This window comes from Peromyscus californicus, unplaced genomic scaffold (assembly GCF_007827085.1).
Source record: "Peromyscus californicus insignis strain IS unplaced genomic scaffold, ASM782708v3 Scaffold_4__1_contigs__length_199733344, whole genome shotgun sequence".
Classification (NCBI taxonomy): Eukaryota; Metazoa; Chordata; class Mammalia; order Rodentia; family Cricetidae; genus Peromyscus; species Peromyscus californicus.
In genome coordinates this window covers 150,101,934-150,122,327 of record NW_026294562.1, presented here as the reverse complement: position 1 = coordinate 150,122,327, position 20,394 = coordinate 150,101,934, and the positions used below count along the sequence as shown (strand labels likewise).

At 46.6% G+C, this 20,394-nt stretch overlaps 1 long non-coding RNA gene across 1 annotated transcript in view; it reads right to left on the bottom strand.

Annotated features, from left to right (window-relative positions):
- Window positions 1-14,685: 14,685 nt before the first annotated feature.
- LOC128094677 (uncharacterized) overlaps window positions 14,686-20,394 on the bottom strand; it is a 32,271-nt gene continuing 26,562 nt past the window's right edge. Inside the window, exon 3 of the long non-coding RNA XR_008213032.1 lies at window positions 14,686-16,819. This is a non-coding gene — a long non-coding RNA (uncharacterized LOC128094677). The remainder of the gene's footprint in view (window positions 16,820-20,394) is intronic.

Genomic DNA, 20,394 nt, shown 5'->3' with positions numbered 1-20,394 from the left:
GCAAGATGGGAGCTGGAGGCCGGCCTCTAAGTCTCAGGAAGATAGCCTGTTCTTCAAAGGGCAGTTTCAAACCGACGTGTGACTAAGCTGGCAGACATTTCAACAAAAGGAAACTAGGTAAACATTTCTTTGCACTAGCCTTTTCCTATATTTTTCTTGATGCTAGCCTGAGATTTAAAGGGAAAGCTGTCACGAACACCTCTGTGTCTGTAGTGAGTGCTCTGACATCTTCGATGTGTTCAGAGGAGGGAAGTGGCCGAAAGGAGTGATGGACGGGTGGCTGTGAATTGGGATCTCATCCTACGGGTTTGATCACAGTCCCTGTTGTTGTGTGTGTTTGGGATTTCCTACTGAAAATTTTAAAAAGCAAATAAATCCCACAGAGCTGTAAGCCTGAACTTAATTATGACCTTTTCTGTGTCAGCAAAACTCAGGATATTATAATTGCCACAGATTTGTGCTCAAGATGTTGAAATGACACAGATACTTCATACCAAGATTATCATGACTATAAAACAAATGTGCAAAATCACCTTCATTATCCCAGCTAAACTCGGCATGGAGGCTCTTGCCATGAGGAGTGGTGGCTTCTCACTATGGGAACTGAGCATGTAGTTTAGCACCAGATCAGGTATTCTTAAGTAACACAGTCTTACTGGCGGTAATTGGTCTTTAATGGTTTTGTGGTACAGTAGTTAGGGAAAGAAACAATCAGAATCTCAAATATTCCTATTCCCAGTGCTTTTTCATTGGGTTAGTCAACACTACAAGCTGGTCAGACATCGTCTTCATGGCCAGACCTGACTTAGAATAGGGGGAACCGTAAGAAGCCCGTGAACCCTTTGTGGAGATGCTGCTAGCTCGTTCTGTGGTTTATTTGTTAACCTGTCTGTGCTGCATATCTGCATAGAATGCAAAGCCTGCATTGATAAAATTGTGTAGTATACCTTAGTTTAATTTGTATGAAGTCAAGTTTGCGTAGATCTCATCTTGGACAACCCAGGGAGCATCTGTGAAACCGAAGGCATCTAGATTTCCAGTGCATTTCGCAGCCAAAGGTGTGGACAGACCTGCGTGACTGAGCACCAGCACAGAGCAACCAGGTTCACCCTGAATTATTTGTAGACCTTAGGGGTCTAGCAAGGAGCCCAGTTCTGGGGAAGGCTGTGTGACTCTGGACCCAGACCTGGAGGGATATGTACTTGCTCACCAACCGCGACTTCTTCGGACTAAGTATGTCCCTCAAGTACGGTCCGCTAAACAGAACTTAATTGAACCTGATACGGAATGTGTGTAAGGGTGAAGAAGAGTGGCTGACACAGAACTGTTCATGAGAGAAGTGGTCCCCATCGGTTCAGGCTCCACCGTTAGACACTCGCCTAGCGTCACACAGTTAGCCGCCTTGGGCTTTACCCTAGGCTTGCCTGGCCCTAGAGCTAGCCCTCTTCATCATTGTCCGAGAGTGGCTGCATACTGGTAGGCATGGATTAGCTGATGAAGGGTTTTTAAAGGTATCTGCCTGTCCGTGTCCCCATCTCTCACTGAGCTGCCCACATTCTTCATTGTTTTGTTACCATGTCTGATTGAGAAGGGGAATGAGGGCTGAGCAGAGCTTGGCAAATGAGGTTGGCTCAGGAGTACTAGAATCAACATCATGAAACTTGTAAGGCTGGGGGTATGGTCTGGGGCAGCCGTCAGCCCTTTATTGTCCTCTGTTGAACAGAACAGAGCAGCAGCATTCTGAAAATACCGTGGTGGACGAAGCAGACGGAAGTCTTGCCCCAGTGAGGCTCATCCTCTCAGAGACATGTGTAAAGGTGCAGGAAGATGCTGCAGGCTGCACAGGGGGACAGAAGAGGGTAGGCAGCTGGTGGCACATCATTTCACTCAGTTCCCCTCTGTATCTGTGTCCTTGTGCCTCCTTGGTGAATGGAGCATGCTTTCCTGTCCCTTGACTTTGAGCTGGGCCATGGCACTAGGCAATAGAGTTAGAATAGGATGCTTCTGTGCATTCAGCCTCTTGCATTCCCTTCGTTCACTGTGAGAAGAGCGTGTGCTGGGTGACGACTGGTAGTCCCTGCAGGGTGAGACATAAATGGAGTAAATATGTACTCAGTCTGTGGCCAGGAGTCTGTAGTCCAGTGGTTCTCAACCTTCCTAATGCTGTGACCCTTTAATACAGTTCCTCATGTTGTGACCCCAGACCATAAAATTATTTTCATTGTTACTTCATAACTGTAATTTTGCTACTGCTATGAATCGTAATGTAAATATGTGGGATATCTGACATTCATGACCCACAGGTTGAGAACTACGGCTGTAGTCCGCCCTGACTCACTTGCAGATGAGTAAGAACGAAAAAGCTTGCTTTGAGCCACTGAGTTCTAGAGTGGCTCCTTACTCGGTATTAATGAAGTAACTTTCTGAACAGCCCAAGGGAGAAGCTGCCTTGGTGTTCAGCTGCTTTCTGGCTTTATACCCCATCTTAGGTCATCAAAGTAGTTCCTGATTCAAGTATGTGCGTATGATCCCTGGTGTAAGATTCACTTGGGATGAGTTCTGTTTTAGACAGTCATTTGCATTCCTATTCTTCCTTTTTTTCCTTTAGCCCAGCACTGTGGCACAAAGCTTTGTGTTTGGGCAACTGAAGGGGAGATGGTCTCCTGAGCTGTGACGGGGCAGTAACCCCAGAAGGACAGATAGGGGAGTCGGCAGGAGAAGTTCCTTTTCAGACATGTTGAGCTTCAAGTACCTGGTGGACATCCAGGTGGACTTCCAGTTTCCACTTGGGCCTGAAACTCTGGTGGGAGAACCAGCGGGGCTCCAGAAGGTCTAGGCCTTGGGACAGAGCCCAGAGAACACACAGACAGTCAAGGATTAACAGTTTTAACAAAAGAAATAAGAGTGGTCAGCAACAGTGGACTAAATCGAGAGAGACTTGTAGCTTGCCAGTGACTAAGGAGACCTCAGCAAAATGGTATTTAATGTTCATTAAAATGAGATCTGAAAAATCTCAAAACCCTGAATATTTTCCATCAGAGAAGAACTGAGAGAAAGTATGTCATAGTCCATATTTCATTGTGAATCGTATTTGTTGTAGAGCATCAAGAGCTCCTTGGTTGTGGTCTCAGTGTGTTCCTCTGTGACCCCTAAACACCTTGCCTTGTGAGATGACTTTGAAGGAAACTTAAACACCAGCTTCCTGTTCCACTGCTCAGGCTGCAGGATATGTTCATGAAAACTCTCCTGCTTGCTAGGCACCCATTAATTACTTACGAGCCTTGTATCAATATTGGGCCTGTTGACCTGCAGGCTCTTTGGAAGTGGAAGACCATCTGCCCAACACTGTCATTGGGAAGGCTTTCCCTCCAACCATAATGAAATCACTAAAATCATTTCCTGCTCCCAGCCCTTGTACAGAGCTTCTATCTACTGTCAATAAGAGGTTATTAAAATGCTCAGTAAAGTCCACATGTCCTTTTCATCCTGTCCCACAAAGATTTGTGTTGTAGTGATGGAAACAATAAATAACAGGTGACGTCAAGCCTATTGTAATAAAAGAAGGCTGCTTATTAAACTGTCTGCTCCAACTCTTTTTTCCTTTGACATCATGGGATCTGTTTATAATGACTTTTATGATTTTCCCCTTAACAATCAACACTCATATGATTACAGGAGAAATCTAGGTTTGGCAACAGTCTCTTCAACAGAAGTGGCACCTTCCTGCTCAGGTCTAGTGGCGCACACACTTCGGGGTAGAATATGGAAAGAAAGGACAGAGAGGCTGTGTATTTTAGAGGAGTTGGACTTCCTCAGGCAGAGGCTTTCTGCCTGGAGGGAGAGAGAGCGTTGAAAGCTCAGTGCATGGGTGGGTTGGGCATGCATATGTAGCCACAGTGGATGAATCCATACACCATGACTTTATTTTGCCAGTCAGTATCTCCATTAGAGCCAGTCAGCGCTAGATCATGAAGCTGCATATGGACACCTCAGCATCTGAGGATTTCAGCATCCCTGGGGAGTCATTCTTCCCTGGGCTTGTATTTGGAAATGATGGGGAATTTGCAAATCCAAGAGCATGCTTTCTTCACACTGCAGCTGCTGCACGACTCTGTCTATGTGTAACCAGGGACAGTTCACAGTCAGCAAGCACTTCTCTAGAGGAGAGAAATCCTCTAACTTTCCCCACTGACATTGTGGACCCCAGAACTGACTCCCTAGATGAAACTGTCATTTCTTCTCATATCTGTTTCAGGTTTGAACAAAATATATGACTTGATTGTTTCAAATGACCTCAATTGCTTCCATTTTTGTAATTATAGTATTCAGTTTGCAAAGAATTACAGACAGCTTGCCCCAAGTATATTCTATGACACATGAACCACCTCAAATGATGAAAATTTCACATTTTCATCTGAGTTCTGAGTGGCATGAAAGCATTGATAGTTAGAGTTCCTGTTTGGATCTGTTTTCACATGGGCTGACTGTTTCTATAGAGCAACCAAGGGGAAGCACACAGAGCAAATACCAAGTCCTGAAGATGTTTTTATCTTTTAGGACATTGCTGACTTCTTGGAATGGTGTTCTCTGAGCACCGTGGCCCCTAGAAGCTCATTGGAGGAACGTGCCAGCTGCTCTGTAACCATGAGCCACCTCTCCTTTGATGGGGAGATTAATACATCCCATAATCATATCATCCTGCCTTCTCTGGGCCCAGAGTACACTCAGCCTTGAAAGAATAGAAATTAATTGAAAGAGAAAAAAATCTCCCTTATTTCTTCTCTGAGCTCATCTAGAAAAGTGATTGAGAAAGAGACTCACGGGTTTGTTGCTGACAGGAGTGAAGAGATCTGCTTCCTTTTGCAGTTCTGGATATTTTTAAAAACTAAAAGAAAGCCATTAGATGGTGACTAAAAGGTAGGTGTGAGAAGATCTGGGCTCACTTTGTCCCCCCAGAGCAGAAACTTCAAGGGGTTCACAGGGAGTGCTGTCCCATGGAGGGCAAACTTCTGGTTCTAGGGATACATGTGGAGGGAGCAAAAAGCAGGTTACAGCTGATGCCCATCACTAGAAGAACTGGGCTGGTCTAGAGATGTCCTCACTCTTCTCTCCCACACAGAAGCATCTATGAGTTTATTTGCCATATGCTGGAGTTTGGGGGAAACTTAACTTTGGTGTTTGTTTTTAATCTTTCTAAATTTAAGCTCAAGACTTTTTCTTCTTCTTAAAGCTCCTGTCACCAGCTTTGAGGGGAGGGGAGTGGGTGAGACAAAGCGTTGCTATATAGCCCAGGCTGACTTGAACCCCAAATCCTGCCTCCCTCCACTGAGTGCTGGGATTCCAGGTGTGCACTGGCATCCCTGATTTACCATTCTTACCTAGTTCTCTCCAGCTGCACACTTGCACTGGTTTCCATGTGCCTTCATGAGTTTCTGTGGGCAGAGGGTTGGTCCACTGAGGAGAACTGGTTTATTATCAGAACACCGATCCTGTTAAGAGGGCCACCTCTTCAGAAACTCTTTCAGTACGTTGTCCCTAAGTGCTTTGTTGATGTTTATAACAGGGGTAAGCTGGAATCGGAACTCCTTCATTCACCCTGCAGTCTGCAGTGACCTGAATTGACCATGTGTGAAGTATGGTGCTCAGTTTGTGGGACTAAAGAGGTGGGAATTCAAGACAGCAGAGAAACAAGGGTGCTAGCTAGCGCTTCCTCCATCAGTCTTTGAGAGCCAAGGTCCACACCACTGCCCCTGAAGCAGTGGACCCTCGGTCCTCCGGTTGCATGTCAGTTGACTATCTGGGCCTCTAAGAGACCCACATGTCCCTTTGTAAGAGCTAGCTTCCTGCAGCCTATGTGCAGCCCCAACACCATGCTCCCATCACCTTCCCTTTTCATGGCGAGGTCAGCTAAGTGTTTGCCCCCACTCATCCAGCAGCGACCACCTCTCTGGCTGCTCGCCAGGGCTCAGCTCTATCTCCTCTGCAAAGGGAAGCTCCCTCATTTAGCTTTCCAGGAGCTCTCAAGCTGTATCAGTGCTGAACTGAGATGCAGTGGTGATGCCAACAAGCCTGCCACAGCAGGGCATGGCGATGTCACAGCAGAAGCAGGAGGGGAGGAGCCAATCCTGGTTGTGTGCAGGGGACCCAAGGGGCCTGAGGTGGGGGGGAATAAAAACCTGCAATCTATCTTAACTGTAGAGCACAACCTTAGGTGACCAGAACCCTCGAAGCCATGAGGGGGTGAAAGAGATCACAGGAGGTCTCATGAGAAGGGTCTCGTAGCTACCCTTCTCCTGCACTTGACAATCGTGGGAAGAAGCCATTTGAAATGTGAAATCCTTCTTTTCAAATTAAACACAAGACTGTTCCTAAAGGGTATGTTTATATCCTTGGATCTGAGCAAATTTAAACTGATTGGGTCTCTATTTTATTGGTTTTCCTATTACTTACAGGGGTGGGGGGTGCTCAAAAGAAATATCTGATGTGTTGTGGACAAAATGCAGCTGTTACCTTCCATCCCCACATTTGAGAATAGTGCGTGGAACGTTAAGACCCTGTGGCATGGGTAAAAGTAGAAGATGGAGTTGCCAATGTTGGCGCCAAGAGGTGAGAATCCTCCAGACATCTTCTGGAGTCTCCGCAGGCAAGGTATATTTACCATCTCTCATTCCAGGCAAGGTAAGCTTACCATCCCTCCACTCATACAGATTCATTCCCAAGAAAGAGATAGATCAAAGGCAGACTGACATGTCAGGAGGCTTGTTGGCCTGTCTTTTCCTTCTCTCCTTACCCTTCTAGTTCCCAGAACCTGCAACACGCTAGCTTCCTGTATACCTCTAGCAAGCATTTACTGATTGCTTGCTGCATGTACTTAATGCTAGGAGTACAGTTTGGTATATGGCGTGCCCTGGCATTAGCTAAATAAATGAATGAACACTGTGCCTCCCACTCTCAAAGCTTATGGCAGATTCCCAAACTCGGTTGGGCCTGAACCAACCCACCTTGGGGGTTTTCTAAGACCTGATGTGGACTCTACCCAAGACCCACCAGTTTAGGTGACATGGGACACAAACTGGACCTTGATCTATTTTTTAGGACAGTCTTTAAACTTGCTGTACAGCTGATATTGGCCTTGAGCTCCCAAGCCTCCTGCCTCCACCCCTGAGCGTTGTGATATAAGTGTGGGTCACCCTCTCTGGCTATGCATTAGGGGTTTTTTTCGTTTCGTTTTGTTTTTTTTCTGTTGTTGGTTTTTGGTTTTTTTTTTTTTTTTTTTTTTTTTTTTGGTTTGTCGAGACAGGGTTTCTCTGTGTAGTTTTGCACCTTTCCTGGGACTCACTCTGTAGCCCAGGCTGGCCTCGAACTCACAGAGATCCGCCTGGCTCTGCCTCCCAAGTGCTGGGATTAAAGGCGTGCGCCACCACCGCCCAGCCGGTTTTTGGTTTTTTAAACAAAGCTCCCTGAGTGTTTAGCAAAGTTTGGGGATCACTGATTTAGGGGCCTCTTACTTGCTGGAGCCCCTGAAACCCTGGGAAGTGCCTTGTCATTCTGAACTTGTAAGTTTACATTGTTTTTCTTGAACAGGGCACGCACACTGAATAAGCTTCGGGTGGCACGAGTGGCCGTGACCTTCCTTGTCCTTGGGTGCTTAGTCCAGAAGCTGGTGACTTAGCCAGAATGAGCTTCTCAGAAGTGGGACTCGGCTGTAAGACCCAGGTTTACATCCTCTTATGGTGCTACCATGTGAAGCTAAGCCCTCACAAGCCGCAGCTGACCCTTCTTGCATCCTTGACTCTGTCTTTGGTTGATGACCTTGACAGTGGTTTTTGCAGTACTTCCAGAAGGGACTGAACTGCATTAGAAGACCTGGTTGGCTGCAAGCAGCAGGGTTTTACAGTTTTACTGCATGCTCTGTGATATGAAGTGGATTGCATGGTTAAACAAAGATTCATTTCTCCAAGCATTTCCGGTGCAAAATCTTTGGTAGTGACCCCGTGGTCCCTTCCTGTGTCCCTACAGTTCTTCTGCACTTTACTCCCCCCACCTTTTCTGGAGGAGTTCCATGATGACACTTATGAGGCTGATCTAAAGCCCTCCAAAATGTATTTCAGTGACTTTCTTCCACAGGCAAGCAGCCATTTCTGCTGCCCTTGTGAGCGGGTTACAGATGGCAGACCAGGTATGGCATTCCTCTCCTGTGCCTTTGGCCAGGTGCATTGTACTCGGGGGCATGTCTCTGGGGACACCTCCTGACACTCAGTGGAGTGAGTGTGACACAGCCTGAAGGGAAAAGGTTGGAGCTTCTAGCTTAGGAGACCACAGGAGGCTCTCAGTGGCTCTGAGCTCACCTAGTGGCTGTGCATTTACTCCTGTCATCCACAAAGCACAAAGGCCAGTCTGCAACAGCCTGAGGCTTCCTTTTCTTGGCCACGCTTGGTTGTGAGCCCCCTTGGCCCCTTCTGAGTATCAGACACTTACTTGGCAAGTCAGGCCCAGGTTTTTATAAGTCTGTGTATCTGATTTTTAGTGACTCTGTTGTCTAGTATGCCTCTTGCAGAGCCTCGCCCTAGAAATGCTACAAAGGAACCAAAATCAAACCCAACTGTGTTGAACATGAAATCCAGTCAACTTGCAAAACTCTATGAACTAGAATCCTGCCGTGTATATCAGCCAATTCTAGGCACACTGGCTTCCCTCCTGAAAGCATCACAAATGTTTCATCATATATAGCTAGAGTTTCCTTCTCTAGGGCGGAATAAAGGCCAATTAAGGGCTTGGCTACTACCCTCTGTAGGGCATGGCTTGGGCTGTATTGATTTATTTTCCCCACCCTTGAGTCTGGAAAGCATCCTAACATCTGGCACAGCTGGAAAGTACCTCAGGTGCCTCTTCCAGGTGGGGTCTGGGGCATAAGCACTGTAGATTGCATTTTCCTAGAGATAAGAGGAGCATCCTTTTCTGTGTTTGGCTCTCTGGGACTAGCCATCGTTGTCTCCACAGGGCACATTTTCTTCTCTTTGCCCTTCTATGTGGTCATGCTTTGCTTCTCTTGGAGTCTTCCTGACTGCTGTGGAAGTCAGGCTGCTCTACCTAGCTCAACTACAGAAACAATGAAGGGAGGCTAACTGCGCTGGCTCACTTCCCCTGATGTAGACTCCGTGATAGCCTTTTATAAAAGGTTCTCTTCAGAGATCATTAAATTAGACGAGTGGCCCAGGCTTTGTGCTCAACGATCCCAACAAACCCTGTTTGACTTGCTGCTTGGTGAAAAGATTGGCAGCCACGCATGAGACGGTGATAATGCGTCGGTACACAGCACAAAGCAAACAAGACAGCAGACATGGGAGGCAGGCGGTGCCCAAGCTCAGCCCGTTTCCTCCAGCACAATCGATCCTCATAGGGTAGCCTCTCCCATCTTAAAAGCCCGAAGAACCACTTTCCTAATGACTCCTAACAATTCTGAGCGCAGTACTTCCACCCGCAGAGGTATTTTCTCCATTTGTTTTGTTCGCCTGAGCAGAAAAGGCACTTCTCGGGGAGCACCCCTTCTTTCTGCCTTTCATCTGGAAGGGACACCCGAAAGCTAGTGTCTTGGCTCTTCCGAGTACAATTGAGTACTTAAAATTTGTTAAAAGATTTCTTTGTATTTCATGTGTAGGAGTGTTTTACTTGTATGTATATCTGTGCACTATAAGCCTGGTACCAGAAGAGATCAGAAGTGGATGTTGGCTCCCTGGAACTGGAATTACAGATGTTGTGAGCTGCCATGCGGGTGCTGGGAATTGAACTCAGGCCCTTTAGAAGAGCGGCCAGTGCTCTCAACTGTTGAGCCTTCTCTCTGGCCCCTGGAGTACTTCCTATCTCAGTAATATTAGGAGGGGTCTGTAAGATTCAAAACACAAAGTTAGCAAAGCCTACACACCCCACAAAACTAAAAACGAAGTCATCTATTGTATTCTTTAGTCTGAAGTTTGAAAAATCTGCAGCACACTGAGAGAAAATGTTTCCTGGGCTAGGGGGAAGCCTTGGAAGCCTCCCCATCAATGTGTTTTTAGGCAATCCACAGTACACAGCAAATGGAAGACTTTGTCATGACTCATTGATTAGACTAACTTCTCAGTGAGTTTGGAATGACCATCATTTTGTGGGTGTGTGATTGTGATGGAGCAGAGATACTCTAATGGAAAACTGTTTTTCAGTTATGATTTTTTTAACAACTGAGAAATGAAGTGGATTTAAAATGAATTGTGCCTAGCATTACATTTAAGCAAGTTTGTCCCCAGCTCTTCCAGTAAGCCATGAGGCGTTATCTGCCATGAGAGCAACGACGACATCATGTGAAGGTTACTGTACTCCCTTGTGTGTGTGGCAGTGGGGAGTAGATTTGGATCTGGACTCTGGTGCATAAATAGATTTGTGCCTAGATCTTCCCACAACCCCCCTGGGTGTTATCGGACACGAGCACTTGCCCAGAGCATCATGTGAGGATATGGTCCTTCCAGGGTGGCGACTTCATAGATTTTGATCTTGAGGACTCTAGACCATTTGTCTCAGCCTGGCCTATCCCACCAACCACTTCTCCTCCTTCACTTAACTTCCACTTGAGTTCAACTTCTAGCATCTTGTGGTGCTCTCTGAAGAAGTGTGTTTTGTGCTCAGACACACCTCCCTGGTGAAGAACAAAGAATGTCTTGCCTCATTATGCCTCTCATTTCTCTCCAGCACAGGGCACTTTTTTGTATTCCATCTGAACAAACGTGTATGGGATTATTGTTGGTTTGAGAGCAATCTCTCACAAAACTGTGCTGGAACCCAGGCTATCTCAATAAAGCACACAGTTCCTTCCCTGAGGGAGTTCGTAGCATCGAGAGAAGTGAGGAAGCCATTATTATGTCAGACCCAGAAGCCAAGAGAGCACAGCACGCAGCTGTGGTTTCTGGGGGGTGGCATGGCTTGTTTGGGGGTCTCCTCCAGTTAAATGAAGAAATGTAAGCTAAGCACTTGGAACTCAAATTCCTGTTTGTCTTAGAAGAGGTAATGCAAAGGGTAAATGCCACAGAGCTAAGGGACAGCAGCCCCTTCCAGTTTCTGTCCTGTCAGAGCCTTGGAAGGTCACTCAGTCATTCTAAGTCTATTAGTTTAAGAATCAATGTAAACAATACAAAGTCACTATGTTAAATGAAAAACACTAAATACATTTTAGAGATTGCCAACCCCATTTACTCAATAGGCTGTGTGTGCACATGAGCACACTCTGTAAATGAAGAGTACACGGTTTTACTTTAGATCTTTTGTTTGTTTTGTTTTCAAAACATATTTTTATCCGAATGATTTTTTTTCTTCAGTTGTCAACAAAAATCACATTGCATTATTAAAAATAATTTTCTTTAACCCAAATCTCTAGGCTCAAGACAACATAGATATTGGACTCTCGGTCTCTGTGTAATGTGGTATTAAATTCTCATCAGGAGCTGCAGGGGTGGCTCAGATTAAGAGCACCACACTGGCTGCTCTTGCAGAGGACCCAGGTTCGGTTCCCAGCACCTACATAGTGGCTCACAGTCATCTTTAACTCCAGTCCCAGGGAACCTTTTGGCCTCCACAGGCACCAGGCATGCACATGGTACACAGACAGAAATGTAGGCAAACACCCATTCACATTACATTTCCTTTAAAAAATTCTGAATAAATCAGTCTGAGAACGACCTCACTACAGTGATTCTTCTGGGTCTGAGTGCTGCGTGGCAAAGGAGCACGCTGTGCTATCTCTACTCACATTTTGTTATTTAATGATTCAACCCTCAAAATTCAGCAGGAATTTTACTGTCTTTTCAGTTAAAAATTCCAACCCATATGGGGGAGGGGCTCCTGGACCCCACCCCAGATGAGGAGCTTTTGCCAGCTGGTAGCTCTAAGGGAGGGAAAGTCAGCCTTCTTTAAGGGTGCAGCCCCTGCTGGGTTGCCTGTGCTCCAGTGGACGGTCCTGCACCCACATCTTATGGGCAGCACTAAGAGGACTCAGTGTGGTATTTTAAAAAAAGAAGAGGGCTGGGCAGTGGTGGCGCACGCCTTTAATCCCAGCACTCGGGAGGCAGAGTCAGAAGAGGAACACATCAAGTTGGAGGATGTGTTGGGGAGTGGAGCGAATGCGGGAGGGAATTCGGGGGAGTGGATGGTGGATATGATTAAGAAAGAATGTATACATGTAAGAAACTAAAACAAACAAAGAAAATATCCAAACCAGAAAAAATATCTTAGCTGGGGATTTACCTCATTAGTTGGAACTTCCCTGGCAAGTGGGAGGCCCTGCGTTTGATCTCTAACTCACAATAAAGCAAAAAGATACATAATAGCAAAGCCGTATGATGTCTTGATGATAACTTAAAACCTATTGTACAAAACGATGGGTCTTATTATGATGTGTTCATGCGAGTATATAATGTACTTTGTTCATTTTTATGCCCTCCTCCCATTACCCTCTCTTGAGCCTCCTCCCCGTTCCCTGGACCTTTTCTTCTTCCTAATTAATTTAAAAACTAATTAATCATTAATATTGGTCGACTGGATTGGATTGAAAAATGCCCAGGAGATTAGGAAGAGCTCAGAGTGTGGCTGAAAATGTGCCCAGAGGCAATTAGATCACGGGGCTCTGGCCTAGTCAGTGGTTTACTGCATCAGTGGATTAAAAGTTTACTTTGGGGAGATAATAGAATTGTGCAGTGTGGGGCAGGCCTACTTGGAGATAGTGGGTCACTAGGGTCTGACTGTGATGGGTATGTGTTGGCCTTGATTCCTCTTCGCCGTTCAGTCCACCGTAAGGTGGGCACCTTGGCTCTCTTACACCCTCCCGTTGTGATAGTCTAGCTCACCGTGCTCCAGAAACAACGCCGGCCAGTGTTGGGCTTGACACCTCTGAAGCCACAGGCCAAGGGAAACACTTGCACCTTGAAGTTCTTTCCCTCTAGTGCTTGTCACTGTGGAGTTAAACTGTGCAGCCCTTGATATGGGCACGCTAATTCACATCATTAAAGGCTGCGGTTTTCTTTGTAGCGTTATGCTGATCACAAGAGAAAAGTTAACACACAATGTTAGGAGGCATTTGACCGGGAGAGAAGCAAGGCCTGGAAAGCTAAGCTGCCTGTCGTCCCACAGCTAAAGAGGAGGCTGTGTTGGGCTCCAGGGTCCTTCCTCTGCGAGTCCTTATGCTGTCCGCACATGAGGAAAGCCTTTGGCATCCTATGGAGATGATTCTGAATTTTCCACATTTGCTTCTCATCTTCCTCTTGGCTTATGGGAAGACAGTTTACAGCTCTCTTCCAGTAAGGAAGGGGGATGTGACTAAGTGTAGCCAGGGAATGTCAAAGCATTTAAAGTCTGGTAATTACATCTCAAAATGACTATCTGTTTTGGTGACCGATGGATTCAGATGAGAGACCCTTAAGGCGGAAGTTTCCCAGGTCCCTGAGTAACCACACAGATCACACAGAGAAGAGCAGCTCTGGGGAGCCACTCAACGGCTGCTGAACAAGAGAGAGAGAGAGATCAACCTTTATGATGTTAACATAACGAAGAGACAATGGGACCCTGCCTTTGCCGTCCTTACCACATATTAACCAAATGGAAAAAATTCACCTTGTTTTACATTTAAACGAGACACCCATAAAACAGGTGATTCAGAGCCACCCCCGGAGATCACATGTGCACATTCTCTAACTCCTTTGTAATAAAGCATAGAAAGACACACACACACACACACACACACACACACACACACACACACACACATATGCATACACATTCTCTCTCTCTCTCTCTCTCTCTCTCTCTCTCTCTCTCTCTCTCTCTCTCTCCCTCTTCACCCCCTCCCCATTTGGGTTTCACTCTGTTGTTCAGACTGGCCTTGAGTGACAGGCAAAGACACCTTGCGTCAATCTCTCAAGTAGATGAGATGCAGGACTGTACTACCTGGCATCACACACACTCAGTCTTAGAAGTGGGACCAGAGGGAGAGAGGGAGGAACGGAGTGGGGGAGTGGGAGGGAAGAGAAGAACCTCATGGGAATTTCAATAGTGCACACTTTCCTGGGAAAATGGTAGCTAACTAACCCTGAACTAAGGAAGAGGTACAAATACTGAAAATTCCATAGAAAGACCACCTTCATCTCCATCTCAAGGCAAGAAAAAAGATGGGAGAACTCTTTTAAAACTATTTTTTTATCCCCTGATACACACACACACACACACACACACACACACACACACACACACACACCACACGTGTCTTGATCACTGGTCTTGACTTCTCCAACACATACCCCTCCAGAATGGGACATTGTGAACTCATTCCACACCAAGATGAATCTTATCGCAGAAAGGCAAATTGATTTACAAATGAAAAAAGAACTGTGCAACCATTCCAGGAAATGTCAGTAGCTCATTTAATTTAAAAAAAAAAAATGTGTACTTCTGCAGAGAGAGAGAGAGAGAGAGAGAGAGAGAGAGAGAGAGAGAGAGAGAGAGAGAGAGAGCCTCCTTTGTAGACTAGGTGGGGAAGAAAAGGAAAATTTGTTAATATGATACTTATAGCAGACATGATTTTTTCAAAGTTTTAAAAATGATTTAATTTGAAGTGTGTGTGTGTGTGTGTGTGTGTGTGTGTGTGTGTGTGTGTGTGTGTGTGTGTGTGTGTGTGTGTGTGTGTGTGTGTGTATAAGTAATTGTCAGAGGATAAAAAATAGTTTTAAGTTTTAAAAGCGAAGGTTTCCACAGAGACCAGAAGAGGGTGTCAGGTCCTCTGGAGCAGGAGTTACAGGCGGTTAGAGCTGCCTGACGTGGGTGCCGGAAACCAAACTCAGGTGCAAGAGTGGCAGGTGCTCTTATCCGACGAGCCCTTCATGCAGCCCCAGGGGACACGGGAGCTGTTAGCTGAAATGCCAGAAATACTCCCACAAGAAGCTGGAATAAAGGCTCTGTGGATCCATGGAACGTGTTCCAGACAGCTCTAACACACGCTCTATTCTGAGTCCCCTCTCTCCACCTCTCTGTCACAGCCCCTGCCTTACCCACAGGCCATCATCTTGATGCTGCTCAGTATCACTTGCCTGACGAGCTGTGATGTCCTCCAGGTGTGTTTCAGGTGATCTGCTTTACACACCTGGGAAGCCAGGGGACTTTCCAATGGACCTATTAGAACTGATGAGGGCAGTCTCCCCCTGCTTCTCTCCTCCATCATCTCCTCTCTTGGTGGAGTGTTCCATCTCCAGCCTATCTTACCTTGAAGAAACATCAATTTTTAAAGATCTCCCTTACCCTCACAATCATCCCAATCTCTTCCCGTATTTTTCAGCTTCCCAATTGCAACTCTGGAAGCAGCAGCCATCCACCAGTGGCCTAATCAGAAGACCACTTGGCTGTAAAAACAATGAAAAATAAATTGTGAGGCACAAGAGACTTTAAGTGAATTTAAAGACAAGTGGAAGGTTTTGGTGGTGGCAACTGAGATCCATAAGAGCCCATGTGTATGTCACTCAGTGGGCACAGCCCCTAACTCCAGGGCTTAGGAGGCTGAGACTCCAGGAGTCCAGAAGTGTGAAAGACCTGCTCAAGCGACAGCAAAACCCTTCTAGACAATTTTATTTTGCTTTTGTTTTGTTTTGTTTTGTTTTGTTTTGTTTGGTTTGGATGTTGTTGTTGTTGTTGTTATTTGAGACAGGGTTTCTCTGTGTAGCTTTGCGCCTTTCCTGGAACTCACTCTGTAGCCCAGGCTGGCCTCAAACTCACAGAGATCCGCCTGCCTCTGCCTCCCGAGTGCTGGGATTAAAGGCGTGCGCCACCACCGCCCTGCTAGACAATTTTTTAAAAGATAAGAAACAACCTGCTTCCAAGGAGCTGCACCTGTGAACATGAGTCTAAGATCGAGCTCAGCTAGTGATTACAAAGGGCTGCTGAATAGTGAGTCCCCTCTGCTGGTCACATGACCAGGCATGTAGGAAATCCACTGCTGGTAAGGGTGGAGGGGCCCTAGACCCCTTGTAGTGGGAATGTAAGCTGGTGTAATACTTTGGAAGGCAAGTGGACCTTCCACATCTGGAATCCACTCTTTAGAAGTGCTGGGATAAAAGCATTTGCTTTTGAGGCAGGCTTTCATTGTGGAGACCAGGCTGGCCTTGAACTTGCAATCTTCTGCTACTGCCTTCAGTATGCTAAGATTACAGTGTCATCATGACCAGCATATTTGCTTTTATTTAAACATAGGTTCTATCATTTATTTGTAATTCATTTTATTTATTTACTTATGCATATGTACAAGTATGTGTGTGTGAGAGAGATATGATGGTGTGTACATGTGGCATGTGTGTGTAGAGGTATGTATGATCTGTGTGTATGCATTGTGTATGTACAGGTTTGTATGGTGTGTGTGTGAGAGAGAGACAGAGACAGAGACAGAGAGAGAGCTAAATACATGTAATAGAAAATTTTAAAGATACATGGCAGAGAAGCGGGGTGGGGCTAGATGCCTAGAGGCCTGCTCAGAGAGGCTCAGAGAAGACTCCAGCTTTACTGAGCTCACCAAGGTGACCTAATGTCGGCTTCTCCACCTCAGGGCCAGTGTCCACTTGGTTCTCTGGACTTCCCCAGGAACAAGGTCACTAAGCGATTGGCTTCATCTCTTCAGCTTGGCTCCAGGTCTCTCTGACCCCTCTTTTCATGGTATTGAGCAAGAACACTGGACTTAACGTCGGAATGCTTGTGCTTCGTTCTTCTCACTAACCCGTGCAGGAGGAAGCTGTAGAGCCTCTACGTGCCTCAGTTTCCCGATCTGCAATGTAAATACGACTTTTACCTCATAGAATCATTATATAGGTAAAAGGAAAAGCTATAAAGGAGGTTAAAATTGTGGGCACCCTGCAATTTGAGGTTGGACAGGTTGGATCTGGTGAGGGACGCCCATAATCCCAGTTGGAAGGCTGGGGCAGGAAGGTTGTGTGTGAGTTCAAGGCCAGTCTAGGCTACAGAGCAGAAAAGACCCTGCCTGAACGCTCACACAGCTCTCTGCAATACATGCATATTCAGCTACGCAACTGATCATATGTGCAACATGAGGTTCAAAGCATTGTGATACGTGCCTGGAACAAAGACCCTATAGACTCTGTGGGATCAGTGTTTCTCATTCCAGGGAAGGTAAAATAATAGAGACAGAATCAGATCAGTGATTGCCTCTAGGAAATAGGTGCAGGTTGGGAGAAGATTAAGACAAGCAAATACTTTTTGGAGGTGAAAATAGTCTATGATTGTTTGGTGGTTAAGTACAATTTGTCAAGACTCAGAACTGTACACCTCAAAAAAGTGAATATTCAACCATACATGGTAGTTTATGCTTGTAATCTCAGCACTTGAGAAGGAGAGGCAGGAGCATTGCCAGAGTTCTAGGCCAGCTTGAGCTATGTGGGAGTTCCAGGCCAGCCTCAGATACAGCGTCAGACCTTGTCTCAAAAAGACCCTCACCTCAAAAGAGTGGATATTTCTGTGCTTAGTTTACACGTTGACCATTTAACCTGAGTTCCAAAAAACTGGGGAAGAGAATACCCCATAATACTAAGTGTGGCATATACCGCTGGCCCTCCTCATCTGAGCGTCACACATCTGCTGATTCAACCTCTTACCCTGTGTTGAAAGAGGTAGCTGGGTGGGGAGGCTTGGGGTTGCTTCTGCAGACTTTCTTCCTTGTCATTAGTCAATGCAACACTATTATATTTACACAGCAGTAAAATTGCATTGGGTACCGTAAATAACCTAAAGATGATTAAAGCCTACAGAATATATGCATGCCATACTACATTCCTTATAAGACTGGGAGCGCCGGGCGGTGGTGGTGCACGCCTTTAATCCCAGCACTCGGGAGGCAGAGCCAGGAGGATCTCTGTGAGTTCGAGGCCAGCCTGGTCTCCAAAGTGAGTTCCAGGAAAGGCGCAAAGCTACACAGAGAAACCCTGTCTCGAAAAACCAAAAAAAAAAAAAAAAAAAAGAAAAAGACTGGGAGCATCCCTCCCCCCCACCCCCAAGACACTGGGGTCTGTAAGCGTACTGGGAACAGTCCCCCAGGATGCAGAGGGACAGGTTTGCCCCTTTAGTACAGGATCATCAACAAATAAATGCTATTTGGATTCTGTGCCACGTTCGTATAGCAGGGAGAGTGATATTTCAGTAAACACAGCATCTTTATCTGCGTGCATCCTAAACTTCTTTTTAATGGCAGGAGTACTGAGCACTTCTAAAAAGTTCAGTGGTTGTTCTGCGTTAAAGGAATAAGACTCTACATTAGGAGGAAGATGAGGCAGGCCCAGGGTATTAACCCAGAAGCTCAGGAATAGGCCTGACACGGGAGTCCTGCTTTGGTTTCTAATCCTGGAGCCTGAGTCCAACCCCGCGGGAGGTCATTGTGTCAATAACAGGTGTGATGCTGGCTTGGAGGGAAGTTCTAAACGGATTGTTTAATCTTACTCAGACTTTTGTGGCTGAGGATGAGTCAACATTAGCTTAATTAAAACTCCAGGAAAATAGCTGTGAATGAGCTGCGGCCAGCGACGAGAGGTCAGTGGCTGCTCCCGCCCGCACCAGCGCAGCGCCCGCCCACATCCGCACTGCTCCATCCTCATTAGCCGCCGCCCCGTGCGCCCGGCGCCCATTGGCTGCTCAGACCGAGCGCTTCTCTCATAAGAGGCGGCCCCTCTGGTCTGCAGGTGATTCTCTGAACTCTGGTGCTTCTGAGGTGAGTGGGTGAGTGGGTGCGTGGGTGCGTGGGAGAGTGGGGTGGCCCCTTCCTGGGACTGCAGTCTCCCGGCAGGGACAGGACCGACGTCCAGTAGGAGGCAGGTGGAAGTCCTGTGTGGGCTCTCCTCTTCCTTCCTTACAGCTTCTTCGCGGACAGCAGACCCTATTCTTGAGGACCTCCTATGTGCCAGGAGCAGATTTTTCTTTTAGGCTTTATAGGGAACCCTGTGAGGTGGATAATCTTATATTTTATAGATAAAGATGGATCCGGGGGTTCCGAGTGGGAACCCAAGACGGTGTGACTCCTTGCCAGCAGAAACAAACACATTAATCTTTCTTTTCCATTCAAGGGTAACATCTTTTTTTCCTTCTCTCTCTACAAAGGGAACCCTCCCTTGCACTCCACTAAAGGAAGGCGAGTCTCGGATGCTAGGCTTCTCAGCACCACATCTGCACTCTGTACTCCATCCCAGGTCACAACTGACAGAGGCATGGGTCCTTGAGATGCAGAGCTAGTTTATAGTCTGGGTAAACTTAACCATGATTAAATGTAACCGTATTTTCAGAGGTTTAAAGTGGACCCCTTTGATGTTGCACCCTAGCCATCTTGGAGTGGAAGTGGAGGAGACAAGCTCCAGATGTGCCTGTGGGCTGTCAAGGGTAGGATTCTAACTAAGTGTTCCAGGGCCACATCCTCAGTCACTGGTGTTCACCTGTCCATGGGTTGTAGCTACTGCCCTAGATCGTTCTGATCATCTGGGACGGAGGCAGCCTCTGCCTTGCCTTTCTGGAGGGTTCCTTTACCTCCTGGGTGCTTGCTCGATCCTTTTTGTCTGTATTTCGTCTCCACTTCTTTCCCACTTCCCATCTGGAAAAGAAAGTCCAGATCCCTAGGGATTCTCCTCCTTGTACCTTCAAACTGCCCACACTTTGGAAAGCCTCAGCTGTGCTTCCAAGATGAGAGAATTGGAAGTTTCACTTACTGGGGATGAAGCTAAGGAAACAAAGAGTCAGTGTGCTCATGCTCCCTTCACGCTCACGCTCCCTTCACTGTGCTCTACCAAGGCTACTGGTCAGCTGACCTCCTGCTTGGCAGGTCTTATTTCCAGTGCGGGGTCCTGCACACTGGGACATCTTCATTTGGACAAGCAGGATCCCTCCCTGCCTTTGAAAGTGACTCCTTCCCTTTCAGGGTGATCTCCTGCCTTTGAAGGTAAATCTTTGAGGGTGGCCCTCCCTTTTATTTTACCTGGCTGCAAAGGGGCTAAAAGGGGGAATAGAAGGCTAAAGGGGGGAAGAAATACCAGAGAAAACTTTGAGGTTCTTACAAGGGCTTTAAGATTGCTGAATGAAGAGCTGGGCGGCGGTGGCACACACCTTTAATTCCAGCACTCGGGAGGCAGAGGCAGGCGGATCTCTGTGAGTTCAAGGACAGCCTGGTCTACAGAGTGAGTTCCAGGGAAGGCTCTTAAACAACACAGAGAAACCCTGTCTCGAAAAACCAAAGGAGAAGAAGAAGAAGGAGGAGGAGGAGGAGGAGGAGGAGGAGAAGAAGAAGGAGAAGGAGGAGAAGGAGAAGGAGAAGGAGAAGGAGAAGGAGAAGGAGAAGAAGAAGAAGAAGAA